We start from the raw sequence: 26,007 nt of genomic DNA on the forward strand, positions 1-26,007 counted from the left end.
ACAGAGCTACACCAGTTTACACCAGCTGCCTCTGGCCCCAGCAGCCACCATGTTAAAAATAACAAAAAAAAAAAAAGAACATAAAACACCCAGGCTGAGATCTGCTGAGGAGAGCCAGGCCGAGCCCCTCTGCCATGTGCAAGACGTAGGCTGACGGCCCCAGATCCCCAAGGGACGAGGCCGGCGCGGCCGTCTCCAGCCCAACAGCCTGGCCCTGCACTCACAACACAGGCTCTCGAAATCACTGGCAAGGCTGCTTCTCCCTTTTTCTTTTAAATCCCTCCAGCAATCTGGCCTTCAAGTGCTCATCAATTCATTCAGGGTAGTCTCCCCCCACCCCGGCATCACTTCTCTGCAAATTTGAGTGAAATTGGTATTTTCCTATCAGAAACATGAAATTTCAAGCACACTGAATGCTGGATTTGAAAGCTGACTTTTGTTGGGAAGGTGCCTGCCTCTTTGTTCACAAAAGGGCTCATTTTTCCTGGAAAAGGGCCCAGATTTTGAGTGAAAGATCAATAACATACAGAAAGGAGGTCCTTTTATTTAATTTTGCCACGATACTACAAAGAAAAGCAAGAATCTAACGCTGAGAGTGAATGACTTCAAAATATTTTGCATTTGTTTACCCCATTGCGACACTAGAGCATCTATTCAAAGGAGCTCAATGGGAAGGATTCAGTCTTTGGGGCTCCCTTGGAGCATTCTCCCATCACCTGCTGGTACCCCACTGGGGACAGCATCCCCGGCACCACTCCAGCCCAACCTTTTGGGGGGAATTATTAGAGATTTAACCACTGCATCTCCTGTCCTGCCTTGGATGGAGGCCAAGGAGCTTCTCCACCGAAATGCTCGAGTATGGCCCTCTGCGCACGCTAATTACTGGGAAGGGGGAAATCAAACTTTTATTTCAGTTATAGCCTGGCTGAGGGGAGGGAAGGGAGGAAAGGGAAGGAAGGGAAGGAAGGGAAAGAAGGGAAGGAAGGGAGAAAGGGAAGGAAGGGAGAAAGGGAGAAAGGGAGAAAGATCCACACCATGAAGACACAGCACTCGAGATGCTGTGGAACAGTCATGACATGCTGCATCCTCCCTGATCCATATGGGGGAAAACTAACACTTTGGCAAATTTATGAAGATGTGTGAAAGTGATTATATTCCTGAAAATATCTCAAGTGGAACGGCCTACCTGGCATATTTTGTTAGTCATGAAACACGATCCCTCCACCGACTGTAGTTTGTGGCTTCCCATCTGCTTAAATACTTTAAATACTGAAACTTTGTGATTTTTTTTAAGCTGAAAGCGCAGGATGGCAGCAGCAGCGTACTGCTGACTCAGGGGCGCGGGGCAGGGACACGCCGGCTGCCAGCAAAGGGCTGCAGAAGATGCCTCATCAAAAGAGCAGGAGAGCAGAGGATTCATCACGCGGGTGATCAGTTCTGCCTCTGGCCAAGAAATGCAAGGTGTTGGCTTGTGTCAACTGAATTAAGAGCATCCAGCAAGGGAGCTCCACGTGCAAACCCAAAGAAGAATGTTTTGGGTCAAGTGTGGGCGTGAAAAGGAAAAAGGTAAAGGGAAGACATGGCTCTGATTTGCCATTTCTTCCACTTTGCCAGAAATAAAAGGCAGCGGTTGTAAAGCTTACAAGTCCCTGCTGTCAAGCCCAACTTCAGTGAGAAATAGGGCTTCTGGGCACCTGACCCAGGGCAGCCGCCACCCTGCCCCCCCAGATTCCAGCTCTCACAGGGACCGATGCCCCTTTCATCCCAAGGATAACTGTTCCGAGGCGCCGGGACTCACTGAACCCCGAGATAGCGCTGGCACCCTCCTGAGGGACCCAGCTGCCCCCCCTGCCCTCTCCTGCTCTTTAGTTATTAGTTTCTATTTTAAGCCCCTGGCTGGCATCACTCCGACCACAGCAGCAGGAGGTGGGGTGGGCACACATGGGGATGCAGCCAAACATCCCCCAAATAGCCCAAACCTGCCCCCAGGGCTTCCCTGGAGGTGCCCTTAGATGCGCTCGAGCATCGCACACCCAGGAAAACTCTGGGTATTGACACCAAGCAAGCACGTAACCACAAAGCAATAATTTTAAGTCTTTCAAGCAGTTAACTACCGGTTGCAGAAGGCAATAACAATTGTGTCCTGCAAAGCATCAGTGCGTAGTACTCACGGTGTAACTACAGTGTAATCACTCTTAGCCTGATTATGGAGAATGATCGAACTAGATGGGAGCATCTCGGCCGAATTGTCTCCCCCCGGCACACGTGGGCTGTGCTATAGCAACCCCAGACATAGATCTGCATAAAGTAGAGCAGAGACCAGTAGAATGTGATGAAGATTTTCCCAAATAGCAGCGTAAAGCTGAATATTAGGTGATTTATGGTGGATTCTCTGCAAGTGAAAATCTCTCCTACCATGGTGGTAGTTTTTTTTACAGCACATTTGGCTTTTCATTTGCTGCACGGCTTTGTGCTGTTTTCTCTTGCAGGATGGGGCCTCATCATTTGTGTTTAATACAGGTTTATTTTTTTTCTCCTGGGAGAAAACCATCTCTCCTCCTGTTCTCCGTGAGCCTAATTCTGCATCCCCAGCTGGTGTGCAAGAGTATTGGAGTTACTCCCACCTTCCAGGGGGATAAATCACACCGGAGGCAGGGGCTTTTGTTCAAGGTCCAATATCTGGAAGAGGAGTTTCTCCTTCCAAACAGAGATAGTCCCCGGGAGAAATAATCCCACTGGAAATAATCCAGCTCAAAGAGGGTTTATTGCATCTTTTTAAAGGCTCTTTCTTACTGACAATTGATGAGTTCATAGCTACCAATATCCATTAGGGGGTTTATTTTATTTCTTGTTAGAAAATAAAATAAAAAGGCAGAGCCCGAGAAGAGTAAAACCAGCCACAGGGAGGGAAGACTGACAGCAGCTGCCTGGCAGACAGTGAGTGAAAATGTTCTGACAAGATGAAATGTTTTTTCTTTCATTGAAATCACTCCTTTCCGAATGACTAATATGCAGCTATCGCACCATGGATATTTCCAGAGTGATGAGATGTTTTTAAAATATCTCACTGTGCCTCAAAATATCTCACTCTGGCTCAATAGATCATCTAAAACACCACCCACGGAAATCATAAATAAATAGATACTATATTGCCGTGAAAGAGCAGACTGGCCAGGGCCAGGGCAGCATCCTTCATCGGCAAGTGAATGAGGCCACTGAACTCCTCACCTCGGTGAGTAGCTCCGGCAGCGAGGCTTTTTGGAGATGGAGACACCAAACCCTTGCAAGCAGAGCTGGACACTCCTCCTCTCCCCAGAACCTTTGCAAATCTCTCCTGTGCAGATCATCTCCCTGATGTCACAGATCTCTCCTTGAGCGAGTAAACTGGACATAAGAGGTAAGTGGATGTAAATGGACCCTGCAGTACCAGCAACCACCTGCACCCACCAGCACGACAGCCCCGGGAATGTGACAGACAGGGTCGGGTTCACAGGGCACCCCTGGAAGTGCGCACACCCCCTTGCCTGTGCAGCAGCTTCAAACCGCAAGCAGCAGCACCCAGAGTGCAGATGTGCTTTATGAGCTCCCTGAATCGCGATGTCCCCAGCTGACCCAGCCCGAGGCAGGTGTGACGCCCCGAACCGCAGCCCGGCCCCAGCTCGCTCTGCAGGAGATGCATCTGCTTTGTTTCTTCCCTAGGAATCAGGCAACACTTTCTGGTTTTGCTGATTAAAGGAAAAGACAGTAAATTGTTTTGAAGAACTGAAAATGGGCTCCTTTGCTTTTCTCAGCAAGATTAAAAAAATTGTTCAGGTCACCCAGGCTGTGTTGTTCCCAAGTTGTTTCCCCTTTAGAGGCATTTACCAACGTGCATTTTGAAACTTTTGGAGATGAAGCAGCTTTTCAGAACAGACAAGTCAAAATATATCCCTCGGAAACCACAGGCAGCCCGACGCTGTCTTCTTTTTTTTCAAAAGCGCTGAAACTACTTGTCCAACACAGCAGGAATAGGTGGCTTCCCTGGGTTTGGGAAAGGAAAACCCCTTGCCCTTAGAAATTCAGTCCTGCTGCTGACAACCATAGGGTGCTGCAGCAACTGGCCATCGCCACCCAGCACCCCCGGCAGAGCCCTGCCAGCCTTAGTCATTCCCAGCAACCTGTGCTTGGCTTTTCCCTCCCATTCCCTTCCTTCCCACTGGGAACTGGTAGCACTGGGGGGCTGGAAAGAGAGGACAGAGATGCTGCAAAAGCTCGAGGGAGAAAGCCAAGGCCCTGGCACTTCCAATGAAGACAGCTCCCACATCTGTCCTCAGCCAGAAATGTATTCACCCGCACAGACACACTCATCAGATGAGGCTCTAAAATATTTACTGCCCAAATATCAATCCTCATAAAGCGAGGCAGCCATTTGGGCTCGGGGAGGGGAAAGGAGACGGGTGGGTTGTCAATAATGTCATAACCACGGGCAATTTTATGTATCTCTGGAAATGGCCAAGGAACACGCAGTTTGACAGATGTGCAAACGGGTAATGCAGGCTTCCTAGTTATGAGCATGAGGATGTCAAGAGGAATAGATGAGCAGTAATTCAAAGTATATTGGGCTTAGAGAAGCACACGGGCATAGCAATGAATACGTGATGGGCACAGTGGTGGAGAGAGGGCTGGAGAAGGACAGGGTGGCACACGCTGGGCTGGGAAGCTCAAGGTTTTGGCCCAATAGCAGCATTTTTCACCAAGAACAGCAAAAAATAAGACCTCACCAAGAAACCAAATTAAGTTTCAAGTTTAGGCTCAGCAAAACTACTACTGCATTTTTTATTTGCTTCCAGCTCCGAATTGAAAAGCAGCCCTCAAGGCTGCAGCAAGGGCTGCCGCCTCCAGCGCCACCTCCGAGGCGCGGGCGCCGCTCACACGTATGACTAGTGCCTCGCCCGGCATTTCCCCGTCCCGCCCCGGCGCATTTGAAAAAGCAGCATCACGCAGACACACGCTACACCTCCAGCCACACGCTGCCGCCTCCCGCACACGCGCCCGCCCCGGCCGCGCGGATCTCAGCGGCACGGAGGACCACAGGGGCTGGCCGGCTTCCAGTGCAAAGTTAAGGTGCTGGGAACAAATAATATATATATTAAAAAAAAACCCAACACATAAAAACCCAAATTAAATAGAAGTAAACGATGCTGGGACACACTTCTGGTCGAGCGTCTGCTTTGCCACGAGTGCCGCGGCACGTTGCAAGGGGGAGTGTTGGCTGGCCCCATCCGACCTCCCTACGGCACGCACAGACATCTTGGCTCCCCTCTTTTCCCCCCCTCAAGACTCGCCTCCTTCTGCATTTCTGGCAGTGAATTTCCCACTCCCCCAGCTCCTGTGGTGTTCTTCAAGAGGATACACTCATCAGCTGTGGCGGCAGAGCCAAGCACACCCTTCCTCCCTCTCAAGGCCCCTCTGCAGTTCCCACAGAGAAGTTCATCGTTTTTCCACACCTCGGTGCTTTTGGAGAGGGGTGGGAATTACTCACGAAGGCAAGCAGGCACCCTGTGCATCAGCAATCCCCACAAAAGTGATTTTTCCTGTGGAAAAATCCATGAATCACTGTAAAAGTCAGTCTGGCTTGAACTGAGACACACTGCTCACTATTGTTTATTAAAAAGAATTAATCAGCAATCTTTTTCCCTGGCTGATTTTATGAAATATGACTTATCCCAACCATTCACTAATAAGTTATTACAACATCCAGCTGCAATCTTGCCCTGCGTGTGCTCTTGGAGCTTTCCCCACAGCTCATCCAGTGCCACAGGGTTTTGTTAGGTCAGATGACCGATGACTGAATGAGCTTGAATCTTCAGGAAATGTTTCCTACAAGTCTCATACCTCATCTTTTCACTCCCGGGAGGCACTGTCTGCTCCTGCAGACGTGTTGCTGGGTGAATAATCCCTCCGGAGCCAGGGAGCCCCAGGGTGTTGCAGCTGGCATCGCTCCGCACAGGCGCAGCGGTTCTGACACAACCAGACAACCAAGCAGGAACAAACCCATAATGAGAATCTCTTTCCCCAAAATCTCCTTGCTATTATTCAGCTTTTTTTCCTGGCAGTGCCCTCCTGTGCACAAGAGCTCTGCGAGGACACAGTGTGAGGGCAACGAACTTCAATGCCCCCATTGCAATAGCAGAAAAGAGAGATAATTGCATTTCTTAGAGCAGTAGTAACAGATCTCAGGGAAACTTTTCCTGCTAATGAGGCTGTTCTGGTCTGAAATTCAGTGAGAGTTGAGAGGATTGGTCCTGCTGCAGGCTGGCGGTGGTGCAGGCAGAGGTCAGACATCGGAACAGCTGCCCACGAAACCACTGCCACAGCCTGAACCTCATCACTTCGCAGCGTACTGGAATTAGCTTTCCAGCACTAGCACTTCGCCAGTGAGCTGGCTTGCATTTATTTCTCCTTAAAGAAAAAAATCCCGCTATATCATCTATTGCCTCCTCTTGCCTTTGGCTACATGCTGGTTTCAAGGCATCTCCCAGCAGAGCTGCACCTGCCACCCAACCCCAGGCCTCTGCAGGGGATTTTCTGCATCGGTGCCCACACGCTGCCAGGTCCCAGGGAGCCCGGGGGGACGGGGACAAGGCTCCCTGCCGATGAATGCCAGCTGCCGAGTGGCTCGCCTGGGCTGCGGTAGCTGGAGGCAGAGGTAGCAATTTGCGTGCTCACCTGGAAAGGCAAACATCCTCCCATCCCTTGCTGAGAAACCAGCTCCTGGTTTTTCTCCTGAAGGTTTAACACCACCATACTTGAGCTACAAGGAGAAGATGCAAAATCCCCCCTCCCTTGGTCCAGGCACCCCCCGTGGCAGAGCCAGGGGTGAGCCAGCTCTGCATGAGAGCCAACTGCCAGCCAAATGCTTGGAGGGTGGTGGTTGCAGCCTCCTGGAACCCCTTTTGCAGAGACCCCCAGGACCAAGTTTGCAGCGTGGCTGTGCTCAGCGCATCCCGGGGCAGAACCACCGCTCCCCACTCCGTCGGCACACTGGGCACATGCATCCCAGCAGCACAGGGCTACTTGCTCCAAATTCGATCCCTGTATCCGAATGGCAGCATCAGGAAGGCTTGGAAAAGTAGAGCAAGGCATGAGAAAGGGAGAGAGGCCCAAAGCCATGGCTGAGCACAGCACAGGAGCTCAGGCTACAAAGACAAGGCTGGCAGCATCGCTCTGGTTACCCGCACGACCTTGAGAACCCAGGACAAGCTGCACAGATGAGAGCAAAAGCCTCTGCATGCTGCCAGGGACAGGGAAAGGCAGGCAGGGTATCGGTGGGGGGATGCCATTTGGGATGTGCCACCCCAGTGATGGAGCTCAGGCCAGGCTGCTTTTACCTCTGTCTCAGCCCCTTCCCCAGAAACACAGCTCGCAATCCCAAGCCTTCTTTGCACAGCACTTGAGTGGGTCCTTGGTTTTGTTCCCACATGGGCACCCACATTGGAAGAGGCAAACACCCCTCATCACTCCTGTCCCTGAGGGAGGGACAGCCAGCCCCCCTGCCATGCAGGAGACACCATCAGCACGCAGGCAGGCTCCCCAGATCACAGCGTGCGTATCTTGAAAGCTCAGAATACATATTTAAAGGTGGAGGGAGAAAAAAAACAAACAAAATGCCGCTCCTCTCTGTGAGCAAGTTCTCCGTCTTTGCTCTGGGATTTGAGGCAGAGACAGACGGAAATATGACAAAAGAGATGCAGGTTTCAGCAAATCATGGGCACATCAGAGGTGATGGCTTTCAGATGCCGGCTTTGCTGCAAGATAAATTCCCTCCTGGCCATATGCCTGACAACCCTGACAGCCCTCAGGGACTGCAGGTCTGCTTGCCCTGCAGACATGCGGGATTGCAGCGAGGCCCCCACTACACCCATCTACGGCAGGGAATGCCCAGACAGTGAGGGGAGCCAGGGCCTCACTCAAATCCCTTTCCAGGCCAGTTAAAGCAGGTCCTGAGCCATGGGGATGTGTGGTCCCTCCTTGGCCGGTCCTGTGAGCACACACAAGGCCATGGGCTCTGCATTAGGGTGTTGAACAAATGCTCCCAAATTCCCATCCCTGCAGCAGAGCTCTGCCAGAGGAGCAAACCACAGCTTGACTTTTTTGGTGCCTCACATGGGCGATGGCTCTGGGGAAGGATGGGCGGTGACAGCTCCACTCACAGCCCTGAGCTGGGCCATCACTTGGAGGCAGTGGCCGGAGCAGCCACAGAAAACGAACTGCTCTGTATGGCGAGGCTGTCCTCAGGATGCTTTTATTTCCAGAGAGAGCTCATTAGCTCTGCTTGTGCAGGAGTTTGTGATTTTTTTTCCCCTGTTACCAAGAACTGGAAAACTCTGCTGAATAACATCTCTGAGCATGGGTGGAACAAAGACAGGGCACAGGGGAAGAGCAGCAACAAAACCAGGGATAATCAAAGCTGCTGCTGCAGCTTCACATCACTTACAATCTCTGGCTCATTTGGATTTCCCAGACGGAGCCATCTCCGCTTGCCCAGCCCCCAGCAGCCTCCTGCGTGCCGGGGCTGCACCCAGTCTCGCTCACCCCACTGCCAGGGACCACAGGACTTGTCCAGAGCTGCTCAAAGGGGGAAGAAGCTGCAGAGGAGGGTTTGAGGTGGGAGGGAAGCGGACTGAATGCTTCCCGGGAGCAGCCCGCTGGAGGGGATGGGATGCCAGAAGCCAAAGGGGCTTGTGCATGCACTAGGCATGAGGAAGGCTCTGTCTCTGGGGTGTAATACAGGCATATCCTACACAAGGTGAGTGCTCAGGGATGCTCCAGCAGCGATGTCCTGCTGGGACTGGTCTGGAGCAGCCACCTCCTCACAAAGTCCTGATGCTCCTCTCCCATCACTGCACGGGCCAGCACTCACTGCAGGGGCTGCAGCTGAGAAATCACGTACCAACAGCAGGAGATAAGGTAGCTCCCCAGATACAATCACAAGCCCCATTATCTCCTTAACCCTTATGCAATTCACTTATCCATCCCAGATCTATTCCTCCTTATCTGAATCCTACTCCTGTTCTTTCCCATCTCTCACCCCATGGTCACTCTCAGAGCATCACAGCCTCCCCAGAAGCAAAGGAGGCTGCCGGAGACCTCAATGCCCTAGGCTGCCACTCACCACAGCTAATGGGATAGACTCTGATTGACTGACCCCAGCGATTTAAAGTTAATAAAACGTTAAAAGCAGCCCTATAAATCACCCATGCAGGAAGTGACTCGGACAGGAGGCCTAACGAGTTAGCAGAGGGTTTTATTTAAAAACCATTTGTCTAAGAAGCGCAACACAAAGAATCAAATATCTCTTCGGAAAACAGCAGCGCTGGAGTTACCAGGAGGAATAGAGAGGGCTGGATATTTACAGCCAGGGTTGTCAGCTTTAGCAGTGCTAACTGGCCCCTGCTTCCCTGGCTGGAGCATCCCAGCTGCTCCCAGTTCTAGAGGTGAGGGTAGGGAGCTTGCAAGTGGAGTCAGGACAAGCCAGACACCAGCTCTGGCTTATGTTTTAGCTTACTGGGACTGCTGTGAGCCTCTCACAGACCTCTCAAAACAGGGGTCTTGTGCCTTTGCCCACCCTGACATATGCCAGTGACACCCACATCTTCCTCCAGGTCCCAGCTCCCCTTCACAGGGGATCACACACACAGAGAAGTCTTGATTCCCATATGTTACCACACACAGCTGACACCCCTGTTTGCAAGAAGCTTGAAAACAAGAGGCCCAAAAATCTCAAAATCAAAAATAATCCTAGAAACCGAGGTTTTGGTTTCTAAACATGATTACCACTCCTTAGCCATGAATACCGATTTTTGCATGCATCAGGAGGGCAGTTAGCCCTGCATCAGCTTCAGCCCCGGCTCACTCCCCACAAACCGTGCTCTACTTCTTTAACCTTAAAAAAAAAAAAAGACTGCAAAGTGCAAAGGGCAGATGAGGGTGTTTCACTGGGACAGGGGCTCAGCCTTCTCCAAAACACCTCCCCATAACCATCCCCAGCTACCATGCCGCAGGAAACCTCCAAAATACCCCAAAGGCCTTTTACAGTGGGAGGAAAGGCAGCGTGTGCTTGGGAAGCCTCCAGAGCATCGTTAAGAGGCAAATTATAGACAATTATGCTCAGAAGTACATCAGGGAAGCTGAGGCAGTCGCAAGGCGCCAGTCCCACCCAAGCCCGGCTCCTCGCGGCAGCCCTGGCCATGTCCCAGCAGCTACAAGTGAATTCACATAGGCGATTCGATCTGCAAGCAACAGGTTACGTCAGGAGCTACTCCACCTTCAAAATCACCTTTCAATTGAAAGACAAGCGCAGTTCTCGCCCCTGACCAAGGACGTCACCCTGCTGGAGAGGGACAAACTGCAGGCAGGCAACTGTGCTCACTGCCTGGGGAATGGTGCCCATCTGGACCAGGCAAGAGATACAACGACCCGAAAAATAACCCAGCTTTCACTTGCATTTGCAACTTCCTTGATTTTCACTGACAGAAAGGATTTGGTCCTTACCTTGAGAGGGATGGAGAGGCTGGGTGTGGGTGCAGCTGGGTCTCCCCACCAGCAATGGGCAGCTTCCGAGGGGAGCGGGGCAGCCTAGCAGGAGTGGGGGGCTGCGGCCAGGGGGCTGCTCCAGTGGCTCTGCGGGTGGCTCATGGCTCCTGGGCACAGGGGGCTGCAGGAGAGAAGGTACAGGAGATGTCAGGCTGGGAATGAACAGCCTCAAGTGCCCACCAAGCAAATCCACAGCAAGTTTGACTTGAAAACTAGGAGGTGAAGAACTTCAATATTGACTTTTTTCTATATTGTTCTTCTTCCTCCCCCTCCCCATCATCAAGGAAACAAGGAAAATCAGGTAGGACCTGCTTAGCTCTGGGCACTAAGCAGATGTGAATATGTGAAGAGGTCCAGCACCCCTTGAGGGGCTCCTGCGAGGCACAGGGTGATATTTGGGAGCAGTTCCCAGCACGACTGCATGACAGGGAGAGAAAGCACAAGCTTGGGCTCTCCTGAATTCAACGCTGAAAGAGAAGCAGGACCCTCACTTGATGGAGGAGGTGGCACCTTCACCCCTGCTCTGACCAGCTCCACCTCTGCGTGCAGCACCATCCTCTCCAGCACAGGTTTGATTTAAGACATTTATTTAGCAGTGAGGTCCCCAAGGCAGAGCTCACATCCTTTTTTTGCATCTCAGTTTTGAGCAGTCAGTGTTTAACAAATTAATAATAAAGTGGTGGCGCCTTGAAAAATAGACTTTCCCGTCCTCAGAAAAGGGAATACATCTCCCAATTACTCCGAAGGGCACCACTTTAGACCTTGCTGAGCAAATGGTATTTAGCCACAGCCACCTTTTAATAGGAATGATGTGATCCTGCAACGGCTGCAGTCAAGTGTATCACATCTGAAGATGTCCTCACGCTACACAGTGAAAGGCCAGGGAGGAGGAGGAGGGATGGAAGCAAGTGCTGTTAGCCTAGGTATTTTTCAGCAGCCATCCCCAACCGGACGTCTGGCATCCTATCCCAGTTATGCTCAGCACCTCTCAGTCATGAAAAGCATTGGTGAGATTCACAGTGGAGGCTGGCAAATATTTGCCAAGGATTCTTCCAAATCTCCAAGCCCACTATGGGCTCACTGCACATTTGTTTGCTGATCGTGGTTCTTGCGCTAATTTGCAAACGGAGAGCAAAGAACAAGACGGCATCCTCTCCCCTTCCCTGCTGCCCAAACAGGTTCCCACCAGTCTCTGCCCTGATCTTGGCACCTTACCAAGCTCCAGCCCAGGCCAAGCACGCTGCTAATTAGCTGCACTAATTAATCACAGTTTCCATTGTTTATTCTTTTGTTCTGGCACAAACACTGGCGCTGCCCGGCATGGTGAGCTGCCATGGTCCTCAGATGCGCCAGCAAGGCTGCAAAGCAAAACTGGTGGAGCCGATCCTGGGGAATGGGGGACATTGAGTGCCTGAAGCTGCTGCCACCACTGTGGGGCGTTCCCTGTCCCCAGGGCAGCCCTGGTACCCCAGAGCCATGGTGGGGAACAGAGGGACACCCCAGTATGAGTCCTTGCCAGCGCTGGCAGGCTGTGCTGGGGATGAACACGACAGACCATTACCTCTCTGCTTGCTCCTTTTGTCAGGGCTTTTTTTAACCAGGTATTTTGGAAAAAAAAAAAAGACAAGACACGAAGGGGAGAGAAAAGAACTGTTAGTCCAAGGGAGCCTGTGTTGTTAAATACAGAGAAACCCAAGTCTGGAGACCAACAGAGGCCAAGGTTTCCAGGCTTTGACACAGCTGACAAGCTGGAGCACAATGAGAAAATACGTGCACAGAAATAGCCAGGCAGGATAAAGGATTTACTGCCTCTTTCACAGAAAAGAAAAGAATAAGCTTAAACACTCCATTTAGGGGCGGTAAAAAAAAAAAAAAAACACACAGATCTGCAGGAAGAATATTTGAGCAGCAGGATTACCGGGAGGTGAATAAAAACTAAATCCTGCCTGTCCTGTGCACAGGATGGTGCTGCAGAGGGGCAGCAGCATCCCCAGGGAGCTTCTCACCAGCCTCCTCGAACCCCCAGCAGCATCTTGTAGTAAGCGCACGCACAACACATCATGTCCCACCTCAGGGCCACCCTGTCTGTCCCCTCTTGCCCTGCCCTGGGACAGAGCTGCACGAACACGGCCCAGCGCTGGGTCAGAGCACCCCGGCACAGCCAGCTGTCACGCCAACATCTGGATGCTCTCCTGGCTGAAGCATTTCTCCTGGACTGATCCTGGCAGCAACATCACTTTCTTTGCTCAAATCCCTCTCCAGGGTCCACTGCCCTGGTGCCATTCACCCAGCTAATGAGGGCTGGGGCTCCCCAGCTTTCAGACGGGCTTTTCCACATTGGGAAGACTCCAGGCTCTCGGCTGCCCTCCGTTTCGTGAGGAAGGTGTCTTAGTCTGCCTCCGTGGCGCCACGGCTGGGGAGGCCTGATGGAAGAAGAGCTGAGGCTGGCAGGGTCTTTGGGGAACAGTTGCCTCCCACCATCTCTCCAGGTTTGCCCTCATTGAAGAGGAAAGTTTGGAGTTCCCTGAAAGTTTCTCCAACTTATGATGAAAGAGAAACTCTCCAGAGGAGAGACAGGAACCTAGATTCCCTGATAAAAGTATTGCAGTGGGATTTTTTGGTTGGCTTCTTTTTTTTTTTCTCTTTTGACTAGCGCCAGACGGAACAGGGCATTGCAACCAGCCAGGAACAAGGTCTTATCCTTTCCATGGCAGGAGACCAAGTCTCCCAGCTGGAGACCAGGACAAAACCCACCCGTGGTCCTTCCGAGAAGCAGCTTAAAAGCCAAAGCCATCATTTCTGGGCTGAAACAGTGCAAAATTCGCAAACCCGCTCACTCCTCCAGCCTGGGAGTGCTGATGCCAGAACAGCTCAGACCATAGTTCTGACCCTCCCGGGTGACCAGGAGCTGCTGGTGGGTCATTGAGTCCATTCCCCCTTTGGGAACGGGGTTTCACTGTGCCTAAAGCATGTCCGATGGCTGTGGGCAAGCCTGGCCTTCAACATCGCCAGCAAAGCCAGTCCTACAACCTTCCTTGGCAGCTTACGTGCTGCTTAATTGCCCTGATAGTTATGCATTGAGGGTTTTTTTGTAAAAAGCAGCTGATTTCTCAGCAGCAACAAATACTTGGGAAAGCTTTCTGTCTGGCAAACTCTCTCTATTGTTCATCTCTTTCACATAAAACATTCCTAATGAAGAGAGAAAGAAGGATCTTGGCTTCTTTCAAAACAATCTGAAATATTATATTAAAAACATGCACTGAGTGTTGACATATTCAGTGCGTTGCTTTATAAAGCAAATTGCCCGAGCTCATTCAGAGCTTGACACCATTAAGACAGCACATAACTCTGCGACTGGGAGGATAGCGCTGCAAAAGTCCCACTTTGGGGTGGTATGGAGCACCTCGGAGCAGCCTGACAGCCCCGACTCCGGCTGCAGGGGGAGCTGAAAGCCACCAGCACCATCCAGCCCCTGAAGAGTGGGATGGACGAGCACCATCAAGATGTTAATGTGAGGACTGCAGCAGGTTTCACACCCGGGAATCCTCCCTGCCCAAAGCCCCAGCTCCTCACCTAGGCATCTCCAAAGGGCTGAGGCTGGGAGGACACGGTATGGACCGTGATGGACACCCCTGCTGTGGGAGCAAACCTCCACATTCTCTTCACCACATGAAGCCCACTCCCTTGGAAATGGGCAGAAAATCTCAATTCAGTAGGTTTTGAGCTGGAAACAGCCAGGTTTTCTCTCCATTTAAAAGGAGAAAGAAGGAGGCAACCTGCCCTCAGTGTGAGCACGCAAAAAAACAAATGCTAGAATTACCTAAACCCTACAATTTCTGACCAAACTTCAAGCAAAAATGTATTCAGCAATACAACCTCCAGAGCTCAGAGCCACCTGGGTTTCTCTCCCTGTCTGGCATCACAGGGTCCATACAGAGCATCCATGCTCTCCCTGGGCGTCTTTGAAGTGCTCTGGGCTCCACTGCAACAGGATTTTCCAGACATTAAACTGATGCTCAGAAAACAAACAGACATAGAAAACGCTTTCATTACAAGGCTGATTCATGTCCAAGAGCAGCCCAGGGGCCAGGCTGAGATCGGCAGCGGTGCCTGAACAGCCTCTCACTGGGGCCTGGCATGAGGTACGGCTCTCCATGGACTCATGGTCCATGCCAGCTCCGTGTTTGTTTTGGAGGACGAGGGGCAGGATAAACGAGCGGGTTTTCTGGCACAGTGGCTCTCCAGGTACCAAATGTTTTGATGCTGACAAAGCCGCTGCACCCTGTCCTGCTATGAGGGTGCTCAGCCAAGATATTTGGGTGTCTCCAGAGACGCTGCTGGCCTCAGCTGAGACATCCCAAGGGTGACCAGCACCCTCCCTCCCGCATGGGAAGCAAAGGAGGAAAGGGAAATGCTGCTCCATGCCAGGATGCTACTAAAGCCACCCAAGGAGGGCACAGACCCTCAGATGCCTTGGCATGCCCCAACCCTTCCAAGAAGGTCCAGCAATGCCTCAGAACTTCCACCCTCTCCAGACCCACTTGGGTTTGCCAGCACCCTGCAGCAAGACCCACTGAGCACCGGGCATCACAGCAGATCAGAGGGACATGGGGCTCCTCCTCATTTATATTCCCCTCCAGCCGCAGCCTTCACCATGGCTGAGGAAGGCAAGGCAAGACAAGGCCTACAGAGAATGCCTAAAGATTATTTCTCTCAGATTCCAATTTATTCTCTATCATTAACGCTTTTGAAAGCACAACACGTCCTGCAGATAGAAAGAGCATGTTAAACATGCAGGCGACGGAACTGCAAAAACCAAGATGAACACCAGTACCCAGGCAGGCAGGGAGACCACCGGCACCTGCCAGCAGCACGGCCAAGGGAAAGGCTTCGGTGCCAGCGAGCATCACCCTGGCTCAGCAGAACCTGCGAGAGAATTTAGCTAGCCCCCACAGAGGTCCCTCACCACACTCCCACTCGAGCCACTTCCCACAGCCCCAGAAAAACGAGAACATCATCCCGGAAAGCGGAGGTACCAGAAGCCCAGGTGCTGAGCATCGCACAACAGCACAGAGACGGCGGGGCTGTGGGAGAACGGCTTGCATGGAGACGAGAGGAGCTGGAGTCTTCTGTTGTGTAGAGAAAATTGCTTTCGCCAACTATCTGCAGTTTGAAAGCAATTACATTTGGGGGAAAGCCGAGAGCATGTCTGAGTGCTGCACACATGGCGGGTGTGTTTTAAAATGCAAGAACCGAGCAAGGAAAAAAATAGAAAAAGAAAATGCCTTTCTTAAAAATATTTGAGGCAGTAGGTACTGAGAAGATAAAATATTTATAACTCAGGGAGGCGACAGATCTTGGAGGCAGCCAGACATCCCAGCAATGGGACAGGAGAGGAGACAGGGCAGCGGGCTCCCACTGATGGTCCGGCCATGGGAAATCCTCCTCAGGAAGCTCTGACAAAGCTGAGCTCTACCTGGCACATCAGAAATAGGGTTTGCCTCAATTGAAACACCTTTCACCTTCCACTTCATCTGCTCGCGCAGGAGGGATGGTACCAAGCTGAGATGCTGCATCAGGGTCAAGTCTTAGTGGGCTTAAACATCCTTGAGAACATACTGCCCTCAGAGGGAATATGAAGCTGCCTTAAAACTTCTGTTTAAGGACCTGCAGGCTGACCCAAAACCCAGTAAGCACCCCAGCACCTACCAGTTAGAGCCTTTCTAGGCTCAGATTTACACTGGAAGGCAACAGCTTTATTCAGCTATAGAAGCTCCTTCAAGCTATAGAAAATAATTCTGATCTCCTTTCCAGACAAGCCATCACCCTTCACCACCATTTTCCCCTCTAATCTGCTGGAATTAGGAAGGATCCCAGGCCATAAACCCATCTTCTCTAATTAACTAAGGTGGCAGGGGCCAAGCTGCTGAGTGCTGCCGGCACAGCTCAGACATCCCATTTATCAGGCAAATTCCCCTTTTGCTTTCTGGCCACGCATCTTCCCCTCAACTTTATCTGCTGCAGGGACAGGTGTGGGAAGCGGAGAAGCGGCATCCACAGCTGCTGGTGACAGAGCCCCTTTTCAAAGGATGCTGTTCTGCTGTTAATACCAACTCTTGCCAAGTGGAATTGAGACATGAAGTAGATTTGTGCCCAAGATAACGACGTTTATTAGACAAGCTATTGAGGAGGAAACAAAAGCTAACAGTGGAGAGCCACTAAGAGAAACGCTTAAAGAGAATCTATCAAGAATACAAAAAGGAGCAGTCTTAATAGTTGGTGCTTCCCATCAATGATTAGAACCTTGAGCAGTCCCTTAAGGGTGACAGGAGAGTGAAGGTTAGTGTCACCCAACAAGAGGTGACAAATAGCACAGAAATGTCTGGGCCTTTGGACAGAGCAGCATCTGACCCCTTTCTTCACAGGCAGACATGGCTGAACATCTCTGCCCCAAAGTGGCAGCCCCCAGCTCACACACAAGCCTTCTCCTCACCTATACAAGAACCATACGCTATCTATACCTTTCAATAAAGGTGTTGGAAGCCCCCCAAATCCCTGGTCCCAAGGCCAGCCCACAGGGAGACCTGCTTACACACCCAGACCTCTTCATCCCCACCCTCCTCTCCCTCTCTGGGAGGATGCTCAAGGGCACGGGGTGACGTGGAGGAGGGTGAGCCAAGGCGGGAGCACAAGGGTGTCCCTGCAGCCCAGCAGCTACCAAGAAATTTATTGCTTGTGACACGTTGTCAAAGTGAGATGCGCCTCATTAGTCAGAGCCAAAGCAAATGAGAGGGCTCCTTAGCCAATTATAAAAAAAAAAGAAAAAAAATAATCAGGGATGCTCCACAGAGCCCTGCATCTCCCCTCCAGCCCCGCCAGCGAGTAGGAAACCAGGGCAAGATGTAACACAGACCTGAGACACAGCTTCTGCCCTTCACCAAGATGGTGAATTCCTCATTTCCAGCAAACAGCAGCAGCTGGGAGCAGCCAGCAACCAGTACGCAGCCAGGCTGGATCCGGCACAGCCAGCTGAAAAACACAGAGCTCGAGGAGCCACACCTGACGCTTGGAGAGTTTGAAAATGAGAGGTTTAGTTTCCCAGCTCCTGGAGCATTTTGTTTCCCCAACTCTTGAAACAGAGCTCATTGACTCTCCTGAATGGCATTCTCTGCTAAAAAAATACCTATTTTTAAAAGCTTTTCTTTTTTAAATGACGTGGTTTTCCTTTGTGGGTTAAGCTGAGCTGGCACATGCCTTTTCTGTTGTTTTTTCATTTTTTTTTTCCTCCAAGATTTATCTGCCTTTGGTGCAAAGGGCACTATAACTCTTCTCCAGTTTGGCAGTGATGCCGACCCCCCGCAGTTTTACAGTGCCCTCCTCCACCCCAGCCTCCTCGCACCATCAGGAGCCCCTGGTGAGCCTGTCCCAGCCCTCCCAAGGCTGCTGCATGGCAAAGATACTCAAAGCTTGCAGGGAGGGGAAGCAAAACAGGCAGAGGGATTTTTAGGTGCCAGTAGGTACCTGTGGGCAGAGCTTCATCTTCCCTGCCACAAGCCAGGATGCCATTTTGCAAGAGTCAGCAGCAAACACCCCAGCTCACCACTTTCCAAACGTGCACCAGAGGAACCCAGGAGCTGAAGATGGAGCCGTGGATATTAGATCACAGAATCACAGAATGTCCTGAGTTGGAAGGGGCCCACAAGGATCATCAAGTCCAACTCCTGTCCCTGCATATGACAACCCCACAGTTCACACCATGTGTCTGAGGGCATTGTTCAGTCTCTTCTTGAACACTGTCAGGCTTGAGGCCGTGACACCTCCCTGGGGAGCCTGTTCCAGTGTCCAGCACCCTCTGGGTGAAGAACTTTTTCCTAATGTCCAACCTAAACCTCCCCTGGCATATCTTCCTGACATTCCCTCAGATTCTGTCATTGGTTGCCAGAGAGACTGGTGTCTGCCCTTTGTCCTCGCCTCGTGAGGAAACTGTAGCCGCCATGAAGTCACCCCTCAGTGTCCTCCAGGCTGAACAAACCCAGTGACTTCAGCCACTCCTCATACAGCTTCCCCTCCAAACCCTTCACCAACTTCATAGCCCTCTTCTGGACACTCTCCAGTAGCTTTATATCCTTTTTACTGTGGTGCCCAGAACCGCATACAGTGCTCCAGGGGAGGCCACACCAGTGCAGGGCAGAGCGGGACAATCTCCTCCCTGCCCAGCTGGTGATGCTGTGCTGACGGATCCCTCAGACAGGCCCAGCCTGTTGTCCCCACAGCAGGGACTGGGACACCACAGCAGAAAGCGGGTTCCACCTTACAGAGGTCATCTCCAACAAGCGGTGGAGGCAGCCAGGGAAGAGACAGCTCTCCCACACGAGCCCCAGCAAGAGATGGGCCTGCAGACCCAAAGGGTGCCCCAGGCACCATCACCCCGAAGCTGCCCCTGCTCCCCTGCCCCAGCACCAGGCAGGCTGTGACCGGCACAGCGCATTTTCCTAAATTAAACAATAAACAAAGAGCCGCTGCAGATTTTCTTTACACTGCATTTACTTATTAATCCCCACGGTAAACACAAAGGGGGAAAAAAAAAAAGGAAAAACCAAACAAAACAAAAATTAACCTAAGAGGGAAGCTTTCTGTTTAAAGATACAAATGGACACCAAAAGCAGACAAAGAAGCCTGAGCAAATGCACAGCAGAAGGAGCAGGGAGCAGCCCATGGACCCTGGGGAGGGAGGGAGTGGGGGAAGAGCAGGGGCTCACACCAGCCATGCCTGGCACATGGGAAGGGAACCAGCAGGGCAGCTTGGGCTGCATGATCCTGCAGCCCTCACAGGGTCTGTCACCCCAGCAAGAGCTTCCTGAGGAGAGGGACACCCCCTCATGTACCCCTGTACACCCCAGGCTGATCCAAGCCTCTCCTCCCAGCAGGTCCCAGGGGCCAGGTGAGCCAATGGCTCCTGCAGTGCAAGTGGGGAGCAGCATGTCGAGCTCTGGGGGAACAATTGGGCAGCAAAACCACAATTACTTGCCTGGAAAAGGGCCAGGACACTGGAACTAACCCCCTGTGCCCACTGACTAACACCACGCAATGCTGGTTTAATGAGAAATGGCCATTTGAAGCTTAACTGCTCTCACTGGCAGGTTCCCCCCTCTCTTCCCACTATAGCTGCTTCCCGTACAGTGCGCCCAGCTAATTAATTACAGAGCACAATCCAATCAGTCAGGCCATCCTATTGCAGTTAAAGGCATTTAAGAGATAATGCCATGAAGCTCCAGATGGACTGGCTTGACCCCAGCCTCTGACACCACCGGGCATACTTAGGAGCTGCCGCCGCTCCAGCTGACGTCCCAAATCCAAACGCATCTCCGGCCTCACTGGAGATGGGCTTTGATGGCAAGTGGAAGTAGAACAGTGGCTAAAGCAACAAGATGCTGGGCAACCAGCCCCTTTTTTATTGCGGGCACTGATGTGCTGATCTTCATATGGGACTTTCTCAGCTTTGCAGGGATGGTTTAAATCTCCTCCCTGGACTAAAAGTGTGGGAGTTCAGCCAAAATATGAAGCACTGAGGAAGGAGGAGTTATCAGATCCTTTTTACAATGGTGGGGGCTAATGTTAGTTCAAGCCCATTTGGTCCTAAATCAATCACTGTCCGTCCCGACAACCTGGCAAGCGGTTGGTTCAATGGGTGCCCTTGGTTCCTCAAGCAGCATTTTTTCTTTATCACACCCATCTGAGGCCCAATCCTGACCACATATGGCTGGTTCCCAAGCTGTTTGCTGCAACAGTATTAAAGAAAGAAACCTGTGGCACCACATCCTGAGCATCCCCACAAAGCCTTGGTGCAGTTACGTTGCCTTGTGCCAGCTGAGCTCCCAGCTGCCTCATGTTCAATGATGGAAGTGGCTGATTCTATGATTTACTGATCCTACCCTTGGTTAATTTTGCCTGCCTGGGGTAAGGATGAGCTCTTGGATTTGCAAACATTTTGAGGATTGCGGTTTTAATTTTTTTTTCCCCTTATTGTGTGTGCATGCATCAAAAGCTTTTATGCCTTGATCCAAAGCCCAAAGTCAAGGCAAAGATATACATCAAGTCTAAATATGCTCCTGTCACAGATGGCATCAAAAGCTTGTTACAGTTGAAATAAAGTGTGAATTTGGCTTTCACTTGGTGCAACCCATCTCACAGCAGCTTGACCTCCAAGGAAAAGCAAGGAATAGTGTCTGCCGCTCAGCCACGCCTCCAAAATGCTTTTGTCAGACTCCAGCACAGATAACTACAGGAGCATCAACAAGGTTTGCACCCGAACAACAACCTACAAGCTTCACTAATGCGGATTTGCAAAGGAGGGGTGTGACTCCAGCAGGACTGGAACACGGCTGCAAGCGGAACGGCAGTGGTCACATCGAGCACAGATGGGAAGGGTACGGTGCCAAGATGACATCTAATAACTGGCTCTTCCTGAACACATCTACAAAACTCACCATCTTACAAGACCGTTCACTAAACATCTCTTGACAGTGCCAGCAACAAATGGCAAAGGTTAGCAAGAGGAGTCAGAACTGCCAGGGGTCAGTATGGATGAGACGGGACCAACCCCAGATCTCTCACACCAGCTGCTGTTCTGTGCTGGTGCGAGCGACATGAGGGCTGACTACCACCTAGTACAGAAATGAAGTACAGCTAAGTCATTATCTTGGACCCTAAAATAAGGGACGTAGCAACACAACACCGCAGCTTCCTCCAGAAAAGCAGCCGCACCAGCTGCTTGTACCCACATCCCCTCTGACAAGCCAGCAGGGATGGGGGGCACTGTTTCTTTAAAACATCTGTCCCACACCTGCCCTGGGAAAGCTAAGGAAGGAAGACAGAGAAGAGTTCAGCACATCTAGATGAATAATAAAATAGAATATTAAATCCCTCCTCCTGCTGGTGTGTCCCAGACCAATACGTTACAGGGTCTGGCCACAGAGAGGACTCATTTCGTGGCAGCTATACAGCATGGTGGGATGCCACAGCTGGAGCACTTTATGGAGCGGCTTCTGCTCTCTGATCCAAACTCGGCTCCGGGGGCCAACAATCAAGGCACAGAAGGGAAGGGAGATGAGGAAACAGATGCTCCATTGCATCCCAGCACTGCATCCCTGGCAGGGTGGGAAAATCCCCTGTGGGCATCAAGCCACAGCGTTTTGGAGAGGGAAGAGGCTTTTCCCCATGGAATCGAAGAAACAAAACTCTTGAAACACTTGTCCTGAGAGCTTCTGTAGAGCATTTCAAGGATTTTGGCAGGAAGAGGGAAGAGAAGCCGTTCAATAAACCCTGAGACCATCCCACCTTACGACCCTAGAAGACAGTTCTGGAGTGCCCTGGTTCTGGGGACAATTGCCTCATTCTCGGCTCCCCGACTCCCCATAAAATAGGTCATGTCTCCTGATGGCCCTGCAAGGACTCCCTCAGGAACTGACTGTAAAGATGAGCAGAAATTAAGTGATGCTAGAAAAGCATGAGCCCCTGAGAGGACAGCATCACGTTGAGGTTGCACCACCAGCCCGAAGCACCCGCTCTGCACCAAGCCCCCGAAGCAACGCGTCAGAGAAAGATCTGAGCCTTCAGCATCCATCTTCCCTTCGCCACAGCTGTAACACCAGGATCACTGCTGGAGCCTGCACCGTCCCATTTTCTGTACCCTGACATGAACCCTTTCTAGGAGCCGCCAATTAAACCACTGAACTGTTCTCAGCTGAGCCTCCCATGCATGAAAACGTCCTGTTATTTCGCACCTGCCAAGAGCTGTGTCCCAGCAGATTTATCTTGAACTGACACTTGAGGATAATTAAACCCCTCTCTCTCCTCTGTTAGCAGCACAGCAGATAAAAGGAGAGCCCTGGGGCCCTCTGGTTGCTGTTGTGGTGGGTTGCTCCTGTACAAGCTGAGGAACATGAGACGAGACTCAGTTTCTCAACAGAGACATGGACTAGGGGCAGGAGGACAGCTTTGCAATTTGCCCTCATTTGGCAGGAGAGCTGAGCAAGATGTAAAACGCGTGCAGATAGCTTCCCTAGCAGCACAGATCAGCTGGTGAATGGAGCGGTGCAAATCAAATGGGATCAAATTTAACCCCTCCTGTTGTCAAACCTGGGATATCATCCGCTATTGAGCTATTGATCCCTAGAGGTCCAGCCTTAATGGTCCAGGCACCTTTCTCATCTCCTCTAGGTCTAGCCTAAGCTGCCCAAGGCAGGGACTGGCACCCTTTGCATGTACCATTCACCGTAGTGGTGGGTACCAGGTGCCCCACAGAGTCAGCCCAAAGTTGGCCAGTTTTGAGGAGCGGGTGGCAAGGTGGGCAAGCAGCCGGCCTGCCGGCAGCAGGCAGCCCCGCGCCAAGCCCTGCCCGTCCCCCATGCGCACTGCCTGAGGTTACTGGATGCATCGAACCTCAAAGCCGAGCTTCGATCGTGGCGGTTTTGAGGTTGGCGCTGAGCATCTGCCACCGCTGCGGGCTGGGCCTCCAGCAACTCAGGCTATGGGCTGATGGCTGCGGGGCGCTGAGAACACGGTGACCCCCACCTGCCTGCCCCTTCGCACAAGGGGAGCCCTTTCCTCATCCCAGCTCTGCTGGGAGGGGGCAGTTACCACTTGCTGAATGATGCTGTGAGGAGCCACAGGTCCCCAGGGAGCACAGGGCGGTGGCAGGGTGCCACTCCCCCCGAGAGGATACAGAAACCCCTCCAAACCCATCCCGGCGCGGCTGCCCGGCTTCCCGCTCCCCTCCGCCGCCGTTACCTCCGCGGGCTGGGGCGGCGGCCGCGCTGGCTGCTCCGCGCTGCATTTGGGCTCGGCTCCGCGGGGCTCGGCGCATCCTCCGCCGTTCGGGGCTCGGCCGGGCTCCTGCGCCCCGCTCCCCGCCGTTCTCCGCTTGCTTCCGCGCTCCTCCGCCTACCCACACCCCGCTCCGTCGGCGGGGGCGAGCGCATACCCCGGGGCTTACGGCTGCTGCCGGCCCCGGTGCAACGAGGCACAAGGCTCCACTCGCCGCCGCGGCTCCGGGAACCTCCCGCAGCAGCAGCCGCTGCCGTACCAAGGCGCCGCGCCCCCCGCCCGCCTCCGCCTCCCCGCTCCCCGCCGCGCTCGGCCTCGGCGACAAATCGCGGCCGGGATTGTTTTAAAGAGAGAGCGTCCTCATAGCCAGCCCGGGGAGTGGGGGAGTTGCTGACACCCCCCCACCCGGGGATGCAGGATGTTCATCACTCCCCAGGTCTCCCTTAGGCTCCCTGGGGCGCTGGGCATATGGTGTGGCTGAGTCCCCACAGCTCGACACACTGATGGCTGCAATCAGTGCGTGGAGCTGTGGGGGATCAGCCGTGTCCCCAGTGCAGGGTACAGGCAGCCCTGATGCTGAGTAACCCACCTCTGTCATTTTGCAACAGCAACCCAGCAGCGGTGCCAGTCAGGTGGAGGGAAAATGTTCCTGGATCCCTGTGGAGAGAAGAGTTAGCTGTGGTTATCTGCTTCCCTGCATCTTCCCAGTGAACCCCAGTCCCACTGCAGTTGTGGGACACTGGGACAAACTGTCCCCTGTGCATAGCACTGCCAGCAGCCTGCGTCTTGCTGGAGGGGTTGTCCAAGGAAGATTTTATCCATAGGACACGTTATCAAGGTCTAAGCGAAGATGTATTCTTCTCTGGTTCCTGGTGCACTCAGCAGCCATGTTATAAACTCTGCCTGGAGATTATGGGCCCAGCCTGCAAGCTCTGCAAGGCCTGGCAGCCTGACTACACACAGAGAAAGCCCCTCTCCTTGCTCCCCACTGCACCCCATGCCCAAAGAGGCCCCCTGGCCTTGCAGGTGCATCCTCAGTTGTTGCTCTGCAAGACCAACTTACACCATGTTCCAAGCACGTGCGATGCTCGTGGCTGTACACGCAGTACGGGCCACATGGTGCGGGAGACACTAATCCTTGCAGAAAGGCGTACAGAGCTTCGGCAGAGTCCTCTCCCAGAGCAGCCCTCACCCACTCCACAGACCCCATTTTTGTGAGCGTGTTCATGCACTCATCTGTAAAACCCTTCATTACATGGCATTCGGGGTACTCTGCTGCAAGTTTGCAAGATGACTGAATTGTGCATTGTTCTGTTCCCAGATCTAATCTTATCCCCCTGGCCGGGTTTGCCTTCCCCCTTCCCAGGGCTGGGGGAAGAGGAGCCGCTGAAGGCTCAGCACACCAGACCCTGCCCGGTCAAAGGCTCTCTGCAAACCTGCCACACTCTTACTTCAGATATCATCAGATCTCTTTGTTTTCTCCTGACGATATTATCCTCATCCTTATTCAAGAGGGAGCCAAAGCTTGCAGGTCTGTGGGTTTTAATCAAAACTGGAATTCTCTTTGCACAGTTACATTACCTCTGTTTGTCTTGCTGGAATTAAACTATGTGTTTGGCGAGGTTTTATAGAGCATGTCAGCCTGTGCAGCCCCAGGGGGGGTGAATGAGCTGCACACTGACTGGGAGGGACCCCGGTGCCCCCTGCCCTGAGGAAACTACTGCCGCCACAGCAAGGGCAGGCAGAGCTGGGGGCAGGAGCAGGCAGAGGTGCAGGCAGAGATGCAGGCAGCTTATGCCAGCGCAGCTGGGGCAGAGCTGGGCACCGCTGCCCACCCTGGCTCTGCAGCAGGAGTGCAGGCAGCATCCCTCCTTACCTTAACGCTGCAGTACCGGTGCTCACGGCTTCTGCACTTGGCGTTTTTCGTCAGCGAACACCATCTGTACCAGAATCGGATGTTGTTATGACCTTTGAGGCTCCATCCAGTGGTCGCTTCCATCAGATGCTTTTGTGTCTTACTATGATTCCAGGCATGGTGCCAGACTCCAAAGGCGCTGAAGCCAGGGAATGGCTTTTCTCCGGTTTCAGGAAGGAGGTACAGCGTCCAAAAAAACCTGCCCAGATGCCAGAATTAGGTCTGGAATTATTCCTATTCCATTAACACTAGAGATAAGTGAGATAGGAAAACCCACCTGGTAGGAGGATTGTAAAGTAATTACTGCATAATATTAGTGATGATCTTCTTATTCCAGATCTCCTTATTATTACAACAAGCTTTGCTCTAGTCCACCATGATGTGCTGTGTGAAGCAACTGTCTCCTCAATCTGATTTCCTGCTGAGAAATTACCTGCTCTCAAAACTGATTAGAGTTCTCACCAGCAGATTCTTCGCCCATTCTTTAGGGAGGCCCTAGAATATATAGGGAATTCAGAATAATTCCATGCAGGAGGTGAGATTTGGAGTTTATGACCCAGCTGTGTGCCATTTCCAGATAAAATCCAGAAAAACCAATGACAGCGGCAGGTCGCCAGCCCAGATCTGGGTGCTGCGAGCTGCCGTGCTCAGGCTGGAGGATGCTTCAGCTCCCGTGGTACCATCCTTGCCAG

At 52.3% G+C, this 26,007-nt stretch overlaps 1 protein-coding gene across 1 annotated transcript in view; it reads right to left on the reverse strand.

Moving 5' to 3' along the window:
• LINGO1 (leucine rich repeat and Ig domain containing 1) overlaps positions 1 to 23,646 on the reverse strand; it is a 144,888-nt gene extending 121,242 nt beyond the window's left edge. The window contains exons 1-2 of the mRNA XM_065847344.2: positions 23,365 to 23,646; positions 10,534 to 10,696 (exon numbers count right to left, since the gene is read on the reverse strand). The gene's annotated coding sequence lies outside the window, so the exon portion shown is untranslated. The remainder of the gene's footprint in view (positions 1 to 10,533; positions 10,697 to 23,364) is intronic.
• Positions 23,647 to 26,007: the final 2,361 nt, after the last annotated feature.

The sequence above is a fragment of the Patagioenas fasciata genome, chromosome 12, assembly GCF_037038585.1.
Source record: "Patagioenas fasciata isolate bPatFas1 chromosome 12, bPatFas1.hap1, whole genome shotgun sequence".
NCBI classification, from domain to species: domain Eukaryota; kingdom Metazoa; phylum Chordata; class Aves; order Columbiformes; family Columbidae; genus Patagioenas; species Patagioenas fasciata.